At 50.9% G+C, this 12,860-nt stretch overlaps 1 protein-coding gene across 1 annotated transcript in view; it reads left to right on the top strand.

Annotated features, from left to right (window-relative positions):
• Positions 1-1,350: 1,350 nt before the first annotated feature.
• Positions 1,351-12,860, top strand: part of ATP8B3 (ATPase phospholipid transporting 8B3) — a 59,302-nt gene continuing 47,792 nt past the window's right edge. Inside the window, exon 1 of the mRNA XM_074939192.1 lies at positions 1,351-1,461. The gene's annotated coding sequence lies outside the window, so the exon portion shown is untranslated. The remainder of the gene's footprint in view (positions 1,462-12,860) is intronic.

The following is a 12,860-nucleotide window of genomic DNA, read 5'->3' as shown; positions in this document are numbered from 1 at the left end:
GGTGCAGGAGGAACATTGGTGCTGGGAGGCAGGGGGGCAGAGGTGGGCCAGAGGGGTGTGTGTGAAGAATTGTTGCGAGGCTGGATGGATGCAGTTGATGTGGGGCTGGGCAGATGTAAAAAGCTGGGCGGGGCCCCCAAAACTTATTTGGTTGGGGGTCCAGCGTTGATGTGGGAGCTGGTGCAGAAACTTAATTGATGGGGGGTAAGTGCAGCACCCAAAATTGTATTTCTCATTATCATTTGCCACCGCTAACCGCAATACACACACGGGGGAGTTTTTTTTCAAAAATCTGGAAACAACTGAAAAAAATACGAATTAAAAACATTCTCCCGATTTTCGGGCCAACCCCGGGATCTGTCAGGTCTGAGCCAGTATTTGGGAGCCTTTGGGCTTGGCAAAAATAGACTCGCAGCTTCTAAGGCTAGAAGGGACCACGGGGATGATCTAGTCTGGCCTCCTGGCCAGCCTGGGCCATAGCCCTTCCCTGAATGACCTTCCTGCTTGCACCGAACACAGTGCCATGCGTGGAGCTCCCCATAACATTCCATCCTCCTCCCTCCAGCCGCGCCTGAAAACTCCCCTGCCACAACCCGGCTGCCTTAACCGCTTTCCTGCAAAGCGCTCGGCAGTGGTTAAGGCAGCCGGTGAACAGCGAACAGGCGGATTGCGATTGTCTTGCTCTCACCTTGTGCTTCTCCCCAGCCCATCTGCTATATCCAATTGCTGTCTCTTGCCTATGCTTAGACCGGAAGCTCTTTGGGAGCAGGGAGAGTCATTCCGTGATTGTACAGCGCCTAGCCTGACCCCTGATTGCAGTGTCTTGATGCTCACTTAGATAAAGCCTGGGTGAGGCGGAGGGGCTAGATCCAAACAGTCGGGTGGCCTTTGGTTGCAGGGGGGTGCCTGGCTGTGGGGCAGGGGCTGGGTGGTGGTGGTGCTCCAAAGGCGTGGCACTGAGCCACGGATCCCCTGTTACGCAGAGCATCCCAATGGGCCGGCAAGCTCATCGCCAGACCCCGTGGCTGCTGGCCTCAGGCAGCTGAACACAGCTGGGGAAAGTCTATTGTGTAAAGAAAAATCAACACCCATGTCCCAGCGGACGTTGGCTAGGGAGGGCGGGGGGCGGTTCTTACTGCGTTTGTGGAGTGCCACCACAAACCCCCTGGCTCCCTCTGCTCTGGCAGGAGCTCCAGCCCTGGCCTGGAATGAAGGAGGTTTTGTTTGGGGGCAGGTGAGCCGTGCAGGTTCGACAGCTGCCTCTGCTTTTGTACAGATTCTGGGAGGAGCCCGACACGCCCCGCTCTCTGCCTCCCTCTGACTCACCGTTGCATTGAAAAGCTCTGGGTGCCAGCGGGTATCTTTTCAGTTCTCCTCTTCCACCCAGTTCCAGGTAGCTTCAGGACACGGGAGGCAGAAGGGCTGCGACCCAGAACGGGACCCACAGAGACCCAGGAGCCGGTAAGAGCTGTGGGCCCGGTTGCTAGAGAGTCGTTCGTGGCTCTGTTGTGATTTGCGTGTCTAGTCGATGACATCCAGCAGCCGCCGAACAAGGCCTGTGGGGAATGGAGCGGGGAGGTAGGGGCTGGGCCACCTGGCTGGTTGTCTACTACTTTAGCAATCGTCTCAATCGTGCTGGTAAGAGGGAGTGTTTGGGGCCGTCTCTGCGGGAGCCTGGGGGATGTCACTCAGGGCGGGACACGTGGAGTGAAATCAGAATTGCAGCTATGCCCGTGAGGCTGCAGGGGAAAGGGAAGGCAGCTACCGAAGAGCCAGAGACTGGCATTCACTGGGTGGTCATGTCAGCTTAGCCGGGGGAGGGCAGAGAAGTCAAGGAACTCTGGTAAAGGACAGCTGTGTGAGAGGGTCTCACCATCTAATCCAGTGAATGAAGAGGTAACCAAGAGCTGTCTATCATCAGACACATCATCTATCTATCTATTTATCTATCTATTTATCTACACTCCTTTCTGTCTGTCTGTCTATCTGTCTATCTAATCATCACCCACTTTCCTCTGACTGTACATTCGCCATTACGCGTTCCTCTATATCTGTCTGTCCATCCATCTACACCATCTGCGATGAGGATCCTTGTGGTGGTATCAGAACACCTGAACTGACAAGTTTTCCTTCAAAATTTTCACTGACGGGTGGGGGGCTTTTAACAGCCACTGTCACCACCTGCCCCTGGCACAGGACAAATCGGGACGCGTGAGAGGGTAGAGGCTGTCTGAACGGTCTGACCATCAGCTGTGAACCGCCCAGACTCCCTGGCTACTACGGGATAAGATCGCTGTCGGGTTCAGTTGTCCTTTTATCCTCCCATGATGCTGCAGATCAGCCAAGTTCCGTGACTTTTGTCTTTTGGACAAGGCCATAAAAACCCAGGTGCTCTCTGTTCCTTGTGGGTGTTAAAGAGCCCCTGGCACTTTTAATAAGAATAGGTGTTTTGTCCTATTGCTTTGGCCTTCCCGCCTGCAGTGCGACGCAGGCCGCTGTGCTCCACTTGTCTGCCGAGCTTGTGTTCAGGGTGCTTTAAATCCTATATCTGAGGTAGGAGTCACAGGGCATCTCTTCTGGAGCCGCAGTGCAGCTCACAGTAAAGGGTGAGCCATGTGGGGATAGCAGGGCTGGGTGAATGCCCTCCTCAGAGGTGTGGCTAGCACAATACACTGGGACTCAGGAGAGCCGGCTTCTATTCCTAGCTCTGCGACTAGCCTGCCGGGTGACCTTGGGCAAGTCACTTTGTGCCTCAGTTCCCCCATCTGTAAGATGGGGTGATGATACTGACGGCCTTTGTGAATCCCTTTGAAGTCGACTGATGAGAAGCGCTAGATGAGAGCGACGTTTTATTCTTATTTGTATTTTCTGGTCCTGTTATTCTGATAATGTGCAGGAACTCTGGAAATAATGGGGCTGAATTGTAAGGGAAAGGGAGTTGGGGGGAAGTTGGGGGAGAACTGCAGCTCAGTGCGGGGCACTGTGATTGCATTCATTTATCCCAAACAGGAGAATCCCAGGTGTCTCTCTGGTGCTCTGCGTCAGTCAAGCTAGCCGTAGCAGAGATCCTGCCTGCAGTCCACCAGGTACCTGCATCTGCAGTTCCTTCCTCACAGGAGGCCTTAGTCATGCGAGCAGGAGCAGTCACCCTGAAGTTAACATACCTCCTCCCCGGAGCACCAGATTGGACCCTAAGAGATCCCAGCTCTGATGCAGAGGGCTTGGCGGCTGCATGGGGACAGCCTGCTGCCCTGTGTCCCTGCCCTGGTGCTGCTGCCAGGATTACACTGGTTCCATCTGTTTTAAGAGCTAAGCCCAGATCTGTGTTGTTGATGCACCAGCGTGTCAGTGTGACCGGTTTTCTCAGAAGCTTGGTCCCTCGGGCTGTGTTAACTCACCCACGCGGCACACAGGAAAGTTCTGCGGGCTCATTCTAAGTTCCTCGCTAGAGCACTAAGTGCCAGAGTGTGACCCCCATGCAGTGGGTTAAATGCCCCCTTACTGGGCTCCCTGGACCGCAGGCCATAGCATTTGATGGAGAGCGGCCCGGGACTCCCTCACCCCTTTTGCAGCTGGCTGGGGAGGGCCAGAGCATGGGTGGAGCTTTGGCTGCTGAGACAAGACCTAAGGGTAAAACGCAATCTGTCCCAGGTACCTCATTGTGCAAGGTTCAGAGATGACGCGTTCAATTGAAAGGTTCTGGTGACAGGCCGTGGGGTTCAGGGCAGGGCTTATAAACACCTGGTGTCGCCTCTGCCTAGGTTCACTAGGCTGCACCGTCCTTGCTCTGGTCCCGGCCTTTCACAGGGCAGGGGGCAAACCTAGCCCGAAATATGTGTGTCTGTGTTTGATACACTTGATAACGTCAGAGGAGCCGTGCTATGCTTAGGCACCAGGGCCGTGTTCGCACCCACCATGAGCGGGCACAGCACCATTGAACGGAGTCCGATAAGAGACTGAAAAACTCACTGTCTTACTTCTGCCGTGAGCAGGGAAGGGGTAGGACCGGACCGGGGTTACAGCAATGAAATCCCATGGTTGCACCAGGCATCTGTAAGGTTTGATTTAAAGTATATCAGTTTAAAATCCTTTGAGTCTACCTAGCCCTCATTACTGTAGTGCTGGCACATGTCACAGTCCCCACAACAATCCTGTGAGGCAGGGCAGCATTGCGCCCATTTTACAGATGGGAAACTGAGGCATACAGCTGGTGAAGTGACTTCCCCAAAGTCACAATGAAAGTCAACGGCTAAACCAGGAACTGAACCCGGCTTTCCTAAATTGCCAGCTTGTGTCCTAACTGCCAGGTCACCCCTCCTATCTTTGGGGCAGGCACCACCTTTGTGCTAGGCCCTGTACATATGTAGATCTTACTCAGGCCCTGACTGGAGTCTCTAGGCCCTGTTGCAGTCCAATAAACAATAGCAATGAGAATACAACCTGCTGTTATTACTGACTGGCTTTGCGTGGGCAGCACAGAAGAAGGAAGTGAGTTGTAAGGCTGGATCTGAATGCTGAAGTGTCTTGGCAGGTCTCAGCTGGCTGGGCACTTTGTGCAGAAGAGGGGGCTGGTAAAGGCAAGAGGAGGGTTGTGGGGACAGGGCACCGAGGCTGGCGTCGCTGGTGGAGCAGGACGTGCTGCGGTAGGAGACTAGGGATAAAATTTTTCAAAAGCACCCAAGTGACTTAGGAGCCTAAGTCCCAGAGTCACTTTTGCCATCAAAGGAAAGGGAGTGGGGTGTAGTGGGTAGAGAACTAGACTGGCATTCCAGAGACCTGGGTTTAATTTTGGCTCTGTCACTGGCCTGCTGAGTGACTTGGGCATGTCACTTCCCTCCCTCCCTTCCCTCAGTTTCCCCAGTTGTAGAATAGTGACAGTGATGCTTACCTCCTTTGTAAAGTATTTTGAGATCTACTGAGGAAAAGCTCCATATAAGAGCTAGTATTATTATAGTTCATTTAGATGCTTTGAAAATTTTACCGAGGTGGCTAATGCAGATAGTTGGGTCCCCTACCTATTCTATGTCCTATGACCCCTTTGTGCCAGCTGGGATGATGCAAAGGGGCCACAAAGTAGGTGCAACCCCCTACTAAGGAACAGCCCCTGGCCACACCAGCCTTGGTAGCCTCTGAATAGTGGGGTTCCAGCTTCCTCCCCTCTGTCCCTGCGCTGGTGTGAAGTGAATTCCCTCTCCCATCCCCTTTGTGGAGGGATGTGATCTGGCTTGGCAGATGGGCCACTAGACGGGGTTCAGGAGATGTGGGTTCTCTGCCATTGACTTCCTGGGTGAGGTTGCGTAAGCCTGCATTTTTCCTCCTGACTTTGGCCTGTCATGTCTGTGTTGTTTGTAAACTCTTTGTATACGTACAGCGCCTAGCACAATGGGGCCTTGATCTTGGTTGGGGCCTCTGTGCACTGCTCTAAGGATAATGTTGGGTTCTCACACTTTCTACGACACTCCTGCAACAGGTGTTTGCCTGGTGAGATTTTCTTTCCTTCTGTTTATTTTTGACACATTCCTTTCTTCAAGTCTGCGGCATCTCTGTCCTCACTTCGTGAGCCGTTTGGATTTGCTGCTCATTGTTTGATTTTTCCGGCTGACAGGACTAGACTAGAGTATGTTTGAAATGTTCTGCTTGGTGCGATGCCAGGCGGCGAGTGTTGGCCTGGGCCCGTCTGTGACGTCTGTTGCCTTACCTCTGGTTAGCAACGGGCTTCTTTGGAACTAGTGAGGTGGTATGTTAGCACACAGCTTCTCTGGTCAAGTGGGGGGATCCTAGATCCCAGCCATGTGCATCTGTGCAAACACCAACTCTCCCTCCACGGGGGACAGCCTGGAACAAGTACAAAGCTTAACAGGAGAAGGACGTCTGTGTCTAACCCAGCACTCGGTCTGCTGCCCTCCGTCTTGTGCAAAGGAACGTAACATGCTCAGATTGAGGGCAATCTACATGCGCTGGGTGTCAACAGCCCCCAGTGCAACGCGCCTCTCTCCAGTAAGAACATTCGTTAGGAATGAGCGGCTTTATATCTGGGAGAGTGCGCTGGAGCAGATCAGTGTTATTTATACATTAGATCAGCGGTTCTCAAATCGTTTTAATGGGGTCACCAGGGCTGGCATTAGACCTGCTGGGGCTCGGGGCAGAAGCCCAAGTCCCAGCCCCACTACCGGGGGCCGAAGCCAAAGCCCAAAGGCTTCAGCCCTGGGTGGTGAGGCTCAGGTGACAGGCCCCCCTTGGGCTTTGCCCCCCTGCCCGGGGTGGTGGGGCTCAGACGTTGGCTTTACGCCATCCCAGGCAGGGGGCCTTGGCCAGGCTCAGGTTCGGTCCCCCTCCTGGGGTCATGTAGTAATTTTTGTTGTCAGAAGGGGGTCACCAGCATTGGATCCTAGAGACTCTAGTCAGGTTTGCAGTCCCATTGTGCTAGACACTGTACAAACACGTCGTGACAGAGGGTCCCTGCTCCAGAGAGCTGCTGTCAAACAGACAAAAGTTGGGGGTGGGTGGGGAGAAAGTGACTTGCTCACAACCATTCAGCAGATCAGTGGCAGACCTGGGAACAGAACACAGCTGTCCTGGTTTGAAGTCACATGCCCTAACCACTGGGTGACACTGCCTCCCCAGGTCAGACTGTGACAGATGGACCTTGTGCTGAAAATCCCCACACTTTCATCTTTTTTTTGGTCCCCTTCTCAACTGTCCTGAGAACATCCCCTCTAGATGTCGGACCAGGATTCTGGAACAGTCGAAGAAGAGATGGGCGCCCAGAGAATCCATCCCGGATGGATTTTACCGAGTCGGGACTTTGGCACTGAGACTATACAGTGAGACATTGTGGGGCAGTGGGTAGGGTACTGCCTCGGAGTCAGATGTCTGTTTCGACTGTAAGCTCTTTGGGGCAGGTTCTGTCTCTTACTGTGTATGTACAGCACTTAGCACAGTGGGAAACCATCTCAGTTGGGGCCTCTAGGTATTACTGTCATATAAGTAACGCAGTGCAGGTCTGAGCGACAAAGCTCAGAGTGATGGTGCCTCGTTGCTGAGGCTCAGTGCCGTTGTTTCACACTTTTCCTCGCCTTTATTTCCTTCTTTCCCTGCATAGTTCTGTTGTAACAAATCCATTAATTGCAGCCATTACGCTGTAGCTCACACACATACTCGCTCTGTAGGGAGCCAAGGCTATCCGTCTAGCCAAGGTATTTCATTGCTCCCCCTTCCTCCATTACCATAGGAGCTGAGCATGTCGTAATCTGTAATGTTTTATCCCCATTGTACAGATAGGGAACTGGGGTACAGAGAGCCAAAGGGGCTGGCTCCAGGTCGTGCAGGAAGTGTGTGGGAGAGCAGGGAACTGAACCTAGGTGGGCACCTACTCATGGGCCATTCTTCCTTACACTGTCTCCAGATAAAAGTCCAGCTCAATGCTCTGTAGCAGCTTGTGGCAGCTGTTGGGTCTGGGGTTTTCAGTAGGGCTGTCGATTAATTGCAGTAAACTCACGCAATTAGCTCAAAAAATGAATCGCGATTAATTGCAGTTTTAATCGCACTGTTAAACAATAGAACCCCAATTGAAATGTATTAAATATTTTGGATGTTTTTCTATATTTTCATATACTTTGTATTCTGTGTTGTAATTGAAATCAAAGTGTATATTATTTTTGATTACAAATATTTGCACTGTAAAAATGATAAACAAAAGAAATAGTATTGTTCAATTCACCTCATACAAGTACTGAAGTGCAATCTCTTTATTCTGAAAGCACAACTTACAAATGTGGATTTTTTTGTTACATAACTGCATTCAAAAACAGAACAATGTAAAACTTCAGAGCCTTCAAGTCCACTCAGTCCTACTTCTTCTTCAGCCAATCACTCAGACAAACAAGTTTTTTTACATTTACAGGAGATAATGCTGCCCTCTTCTTATTTACAATGTCACCAGAAAGTGAGAAGAGGTATTTGCATGGCACTTTTGTAGCTCGCATTGCAAGATATTTATGTGCCAGATATGCTAAACATTCCTTTGCCCCTTCATGCTTTGGCCACCATTCCAGAGGACGTTTCCATGCTGATGACGCTTGTTAAAAAAAGAACATGTTAATTAAATTTGTGACTGAACTCCTTGGGGAGAATGGTATGTCCCCGCTCCGTTTTCCCCACATTCTGCCATATTCTACAGCAGTCTCGGATGATGACCCAGCACATGTTGTTCATTTTAAGAACACAGCAGATTTGACAAAACACAAAGAAGGTACCAATGTGAGATTTCTAAAGATAGCTACAGCCCGCAACCCAAGGTTTAAGAATCTGAAATGCAGTCCAAAATCTGAGAGGGACGAGGTGTGGAGCATGCTTTCAAAAGACTTAAAAGAGCACCACTCCAATGTGGAAACTACAGGACCCGAACCACCAAAAAAGAAAAATGACTCAGATAATGAAAATGAACGTGTCGGTCCGCACTGCTTTGGATTGTTATTGAGCAGAACCTGTCATCAGCATGGACGCATGTCCCCTGGAATGGTGATTGAAGCATGAAGGGACATATGAATCTTTAGCGCATCTGGCACATAAATATCTTGCAACACCAGCTAAAATAGTGCCATGAGAATGCCTGTTCTCAGTTTCAGGTAACGTTGCAAACAAGAAGCAGGCAGCATTATCTCCTGCAAATGTAAACAAACTTCTTTGTCTGAGCGATTGGCTGAACAAGAAGTAGGACTGAGTGGACTTGCAGGCTCTAAACTTTTACATTGTTTTATTTTTGAATGCAGTTTTTTTTTGTACATAATTCTACATTTGTAAGTTCAGCTTTCATGATAAAGAGATTGCACTACCGTATTTGTATTAGCTGAACTGAAAAATACTATTTCTTTTGTTTTTTTACAGTGTAAATAATTGTAATAAAAAATAAATATAAAGTGAGCACTGTACACTTTGTATTCTATGTTGTAATTGAAATCAATACATTTGAAAATGTAGAAAACATCCAAAAATATTTAAATAAATGGTATTTATTATTGTTTAACAGTGCGATTAATCACGCGATTAATTGCAATTAATTTTTTTAATCACTTGACAGCCCTAGTTTTCAGGTTACACTTGGATAGAAGCCATGAAGGGACAGATCATTACACATGCAATTGGGCTAGTATAGGCCAGTGACCTGTCTGGCCAGTGGTCAGAATCTGATGTTATGAGAGAAGGAAAAACATCTGGCTCTCATCATGACCGACATCTAGGTGAACGCCTGGTATTTATTTCAAATACAATTCAAATTGCACATAAGATTTGTCTGCAGATTGATTTTATGGCATAGGTATCGCACCCCAGGGTGGTTTTTTGATAACAGAGGGGAAACCCTTTGAATGCAGATCTCCTGTGACCCACAGCAGCTGTCTGTGTCCACCAGCCTCAACACAGAATCCACTTTAGGTTCATTCCAACCTAGGTCAGCCCTGTGGGTCCTTCACCGTAAGCAACGTTACAGATGGCACCTCATGGGGCTTTTTCAGCTCTAGCCTCTGTGCTTCAGGGTCAGGTTCACATTACATCATGGGGACAAATTCAGAGTTGATTCTGTGGATTTTAAACAAAAATGACAAAGGGGGCCGGCCATGCTCAGAGTGCACAGCCCCATCCAAAGGTTAGAGAAATGGACATTGTCCAGCTCTCTGCTTCTTCCCACTCCGGCAAGAAGAGGATGATGGGCCTTTCAGTTAAAACTGATGCAGGAGGGCAAGCGAGCCGTAAGTGGAACAGCTAGAAGATGCTATGCGGATTTGAAAGGCAGCTGCTGTTTCTTCGCATAGCCCTGGTGTTGGTGTGGTTTCCTTACTCTGTTATAAATCAAAACTTGACACACAGAAGTACTTTTTGAAGCTCTGCTGTTAGTCGAAAGGTAGGAGGCAAGTCCCTGCTAGAATCCTCAGTTACAAGCAATGGGCATCAGTGTGGAGAAAAGGTCGAAAAATCTCCGAACTGTTATTAGTGGGACAGCACCTGCTAGAGACCCCAAGGCACTGTAAATTGTAAGGGTCAGTCCCTGTCCTGAAGAATGTACAATCTAAGTAGCCAAGACAGAAGAGGATTACTATCCACACTTTGCAGACACAATAAGGCAAAATGATTTAGGGGCAGTGCTAGGAATTGAACCTATCTCTCCAGAGTCCCACCCAGTGCCTTAACCCCAGGATCAGCCTCCATTTTGGCCTGCAGTACTGACACATGGGTGACGAGGCTTGAGAAATGTGAGCTGTTGATGAGAAATAATGACTAATCCATGATGTTTTCTGCAGAAAGATTCCCCTCCTGCAGACACCCAGAGGTTAACGCAGATCGAACCAGGAAGCTCTCTGCACCAGGAAGCAGCGGTTCCTCCCCTAGTCTGGGGGAGGGTTGTGTAACTGATCCCCCTGGGAGTGCTGGGGCTCACCTGTCCCTCTTGGTGTCTGGCCGCAGGCTAGGTGTGCCATGCACGCTGAGAGTTCCCACAAAACGCTCTGGCTTCCTTTGCTAGGGCGGCTTGAAAATCAAAGGTGCATCTACCCTGGACACGGTTTCAGCAACGATCCACCCAACAGCTCCTAATCCGGCCCCTTAGGGGCAGCCCAGTACAGGGGTATAAGGGTGACAGCACCCTGTGGGTCTCTTCAGGCCTAATGCCAGGGGTACCCCCTGCAATCCACCCCTCTCCCAGAGGCAATACAAGTGTAGCTTGCAGATCCCACTGGCCAGAGCTCAGGTCCTTTGTTCATAGTCTTGTCGTGGCATCCTCCTCCTGGTGCCCATGTAACCTCCCCCCCCCGACCCATAGCTACTGCTGCCTCCCGGCTTCCCAAAGGCTGCTGCCCAGCCTGGCTTTTGGCTTTCTGGGCCCAGCGCCGAGGCTGCCCGCTACCCGGCCTCGCCCCCGCAGCCGGCTCCCACCTGGCTGGTCCCAGCCTGGCTCTCTCCCTGGCCTGCCCCCCCTTCCCTTTCCTGGGGATTGTGGAATCCTGGTTCCTTTCCCTCCAGCTCCTTTGGGCAGGCGGCAGGTACCCAGCAATGAGCCAGCAGGTGCATGCCATGCAGGGAAACCGTGGGGACTTGCCACGAGTTTTTGCCCTTACTAAAAATGGCTGCAGGCCTCCCCATTGTTCTCAATGGATGGTGAAGCTCACAGGCTGCCCACCATCAAGATGGCCACCATCAGCCCCCCCCCCCCGGCAGGTGGCAGAGAGGCTGCCCTGACTGAAGATGGCTGCCATTGCCTGCTGTTTGAAGCCAGGCTGCCCTCAATGAAGATGTCTGCTCCTCCTTCACCATGTGTGTCCCATGCAGGAGACAGGGTGGGGTCCGGCGAGCATGGAAAGGGGGATGTGTGTCTGTGGGGGGAAGTGGGATGCAGGGGAAGCTGTCGGGGCAGAGCTGTGTGCTGGTAGAGCGGGGAAGTGGGGGCGGTGGGATATGGGGGCAGGGAGGGAGATTGGGGCAGTGGAATGGTGGGGTGTGCAGGGCGAGAGACGGGGGGCAAATGAATACAGGGAGGCCTGTCCAGGGTCTGGGGAAGGGGGAGGCTGCAGAGGGAGGGGAATGTAGGGGAAAGGGAAGGAGACAGAAGGCTGAGAAATGTGGGGGAGAGAGAGGTGGGGTGGGGGAGGGGAGACTTGGAGATTATGGGGGGCAGGAAGCGAGGTGATGGGGCCAAAGGCATTGAGGAAGAAAGCGAAGGATGAGAGAAGGAGGGGACAGGGAGGGAGGATGTTGGAGACAGGAGCATGCTGGGGGCAGAGACTGCAGGAGATCTGGGGAGGGGGTCCGGAGACTGAGGGAAATGGAAATGTGGACAGAATTTGAAGGGTGGGGTGGGGAGGTTGGGGAGGAAGGAGGTTGATAGGGGAGGGCAATGGGCTGGGTAGGGGAGGGATCCAGAGGAGAGGCCTGATTTTTTGTGGGTTCCTTTAAGCGTGGATATTCACCCTGAAATAGTCACATGCAAATTGTGGGTGGGCAGCTTCTCTCTACGGCGGGTTGCTCTCACAGCGATGTCTCACTGTTGCAGGAGCAGGGGCTTCCTGTGTGCCCCGTTCTGTTCAGTGTTGTTTTATCTTGTGTTCCTGCCTGTGTCCTATGCTGTTTCAACTCTGCGACACCGGCGTGTGGGGTTCTGTGTTTATCCATAGCAAAAATGATCCGTTTAGCAGCCGGCCCTGCAAGCCCTGGACTCTGAGGTCTTGTCTGCCCTAGAAAAATTAGTGGATGAATCACGCTTCCCCTGCCACCACTGGGGTTAGTTTTAGGGGTAGAAATGGGATAAGAACTCAGACGTTTTCGCTGCTGTTCTGAATGGGTTTCCTGAGGCGGTGGTAAAGATGTTTGAGCCCTGTCTACATTAATAGCTAAGTACGTGGGCCTCTGCACCACACCCCTTGCTGCTGTAATATGGGTACTAATTTTTGTAATGTAATCTATCATCATCAGGAGTAAAGACTTTGCTGGCCAAATTCTATTCTCAGTGACCCCTGTACAGCCTCATTGTGGTGTTGCTGACTCTTGTGAGTTTATTGAGAGTCTTGTAATTTTCTGAAAGCCCTGGCTCCTGGAGTCCTGGGAATAAATGAGAATCTTGGTTTTCCTTAAAAAAGAGAATGGTTTCTACAGAGAAAAACTTGGAAATGTGACCCAAGGGTAACCTAAAGCTAAGAAACCAAAATCTCACCATTTTTTAATGATAATCTCCTGATTTGGAGTGGGTGATACTGCCATTGCTGTCAATGGGTTTGCACAGGTGTAGCTGGTCAGAACTGTCAAAACAATCCTGTTAATGCCGCGTAAGTTGGCACCATTGTTTGCCTGGATGGCATTGACAGATGCTGGCTCTG

Source organism: Natator depressus, chromosome 25, assembly GCF_965152275.1.
Source record: "Natator depressus isolate rNatDep1 chromosome 25, rNatDep2.hap1, whole genome shotgun sequence".
NCBI lineage: Eukaryota > Metazoa > Chordata > Testudines > Cheloniidae > Natator > Natator depressus.
The sequence above is the reverse complement of the archived record's forward strand: the minus strand, read 5'-3'. Positions and strand labels throughout refer to the sequence as shown.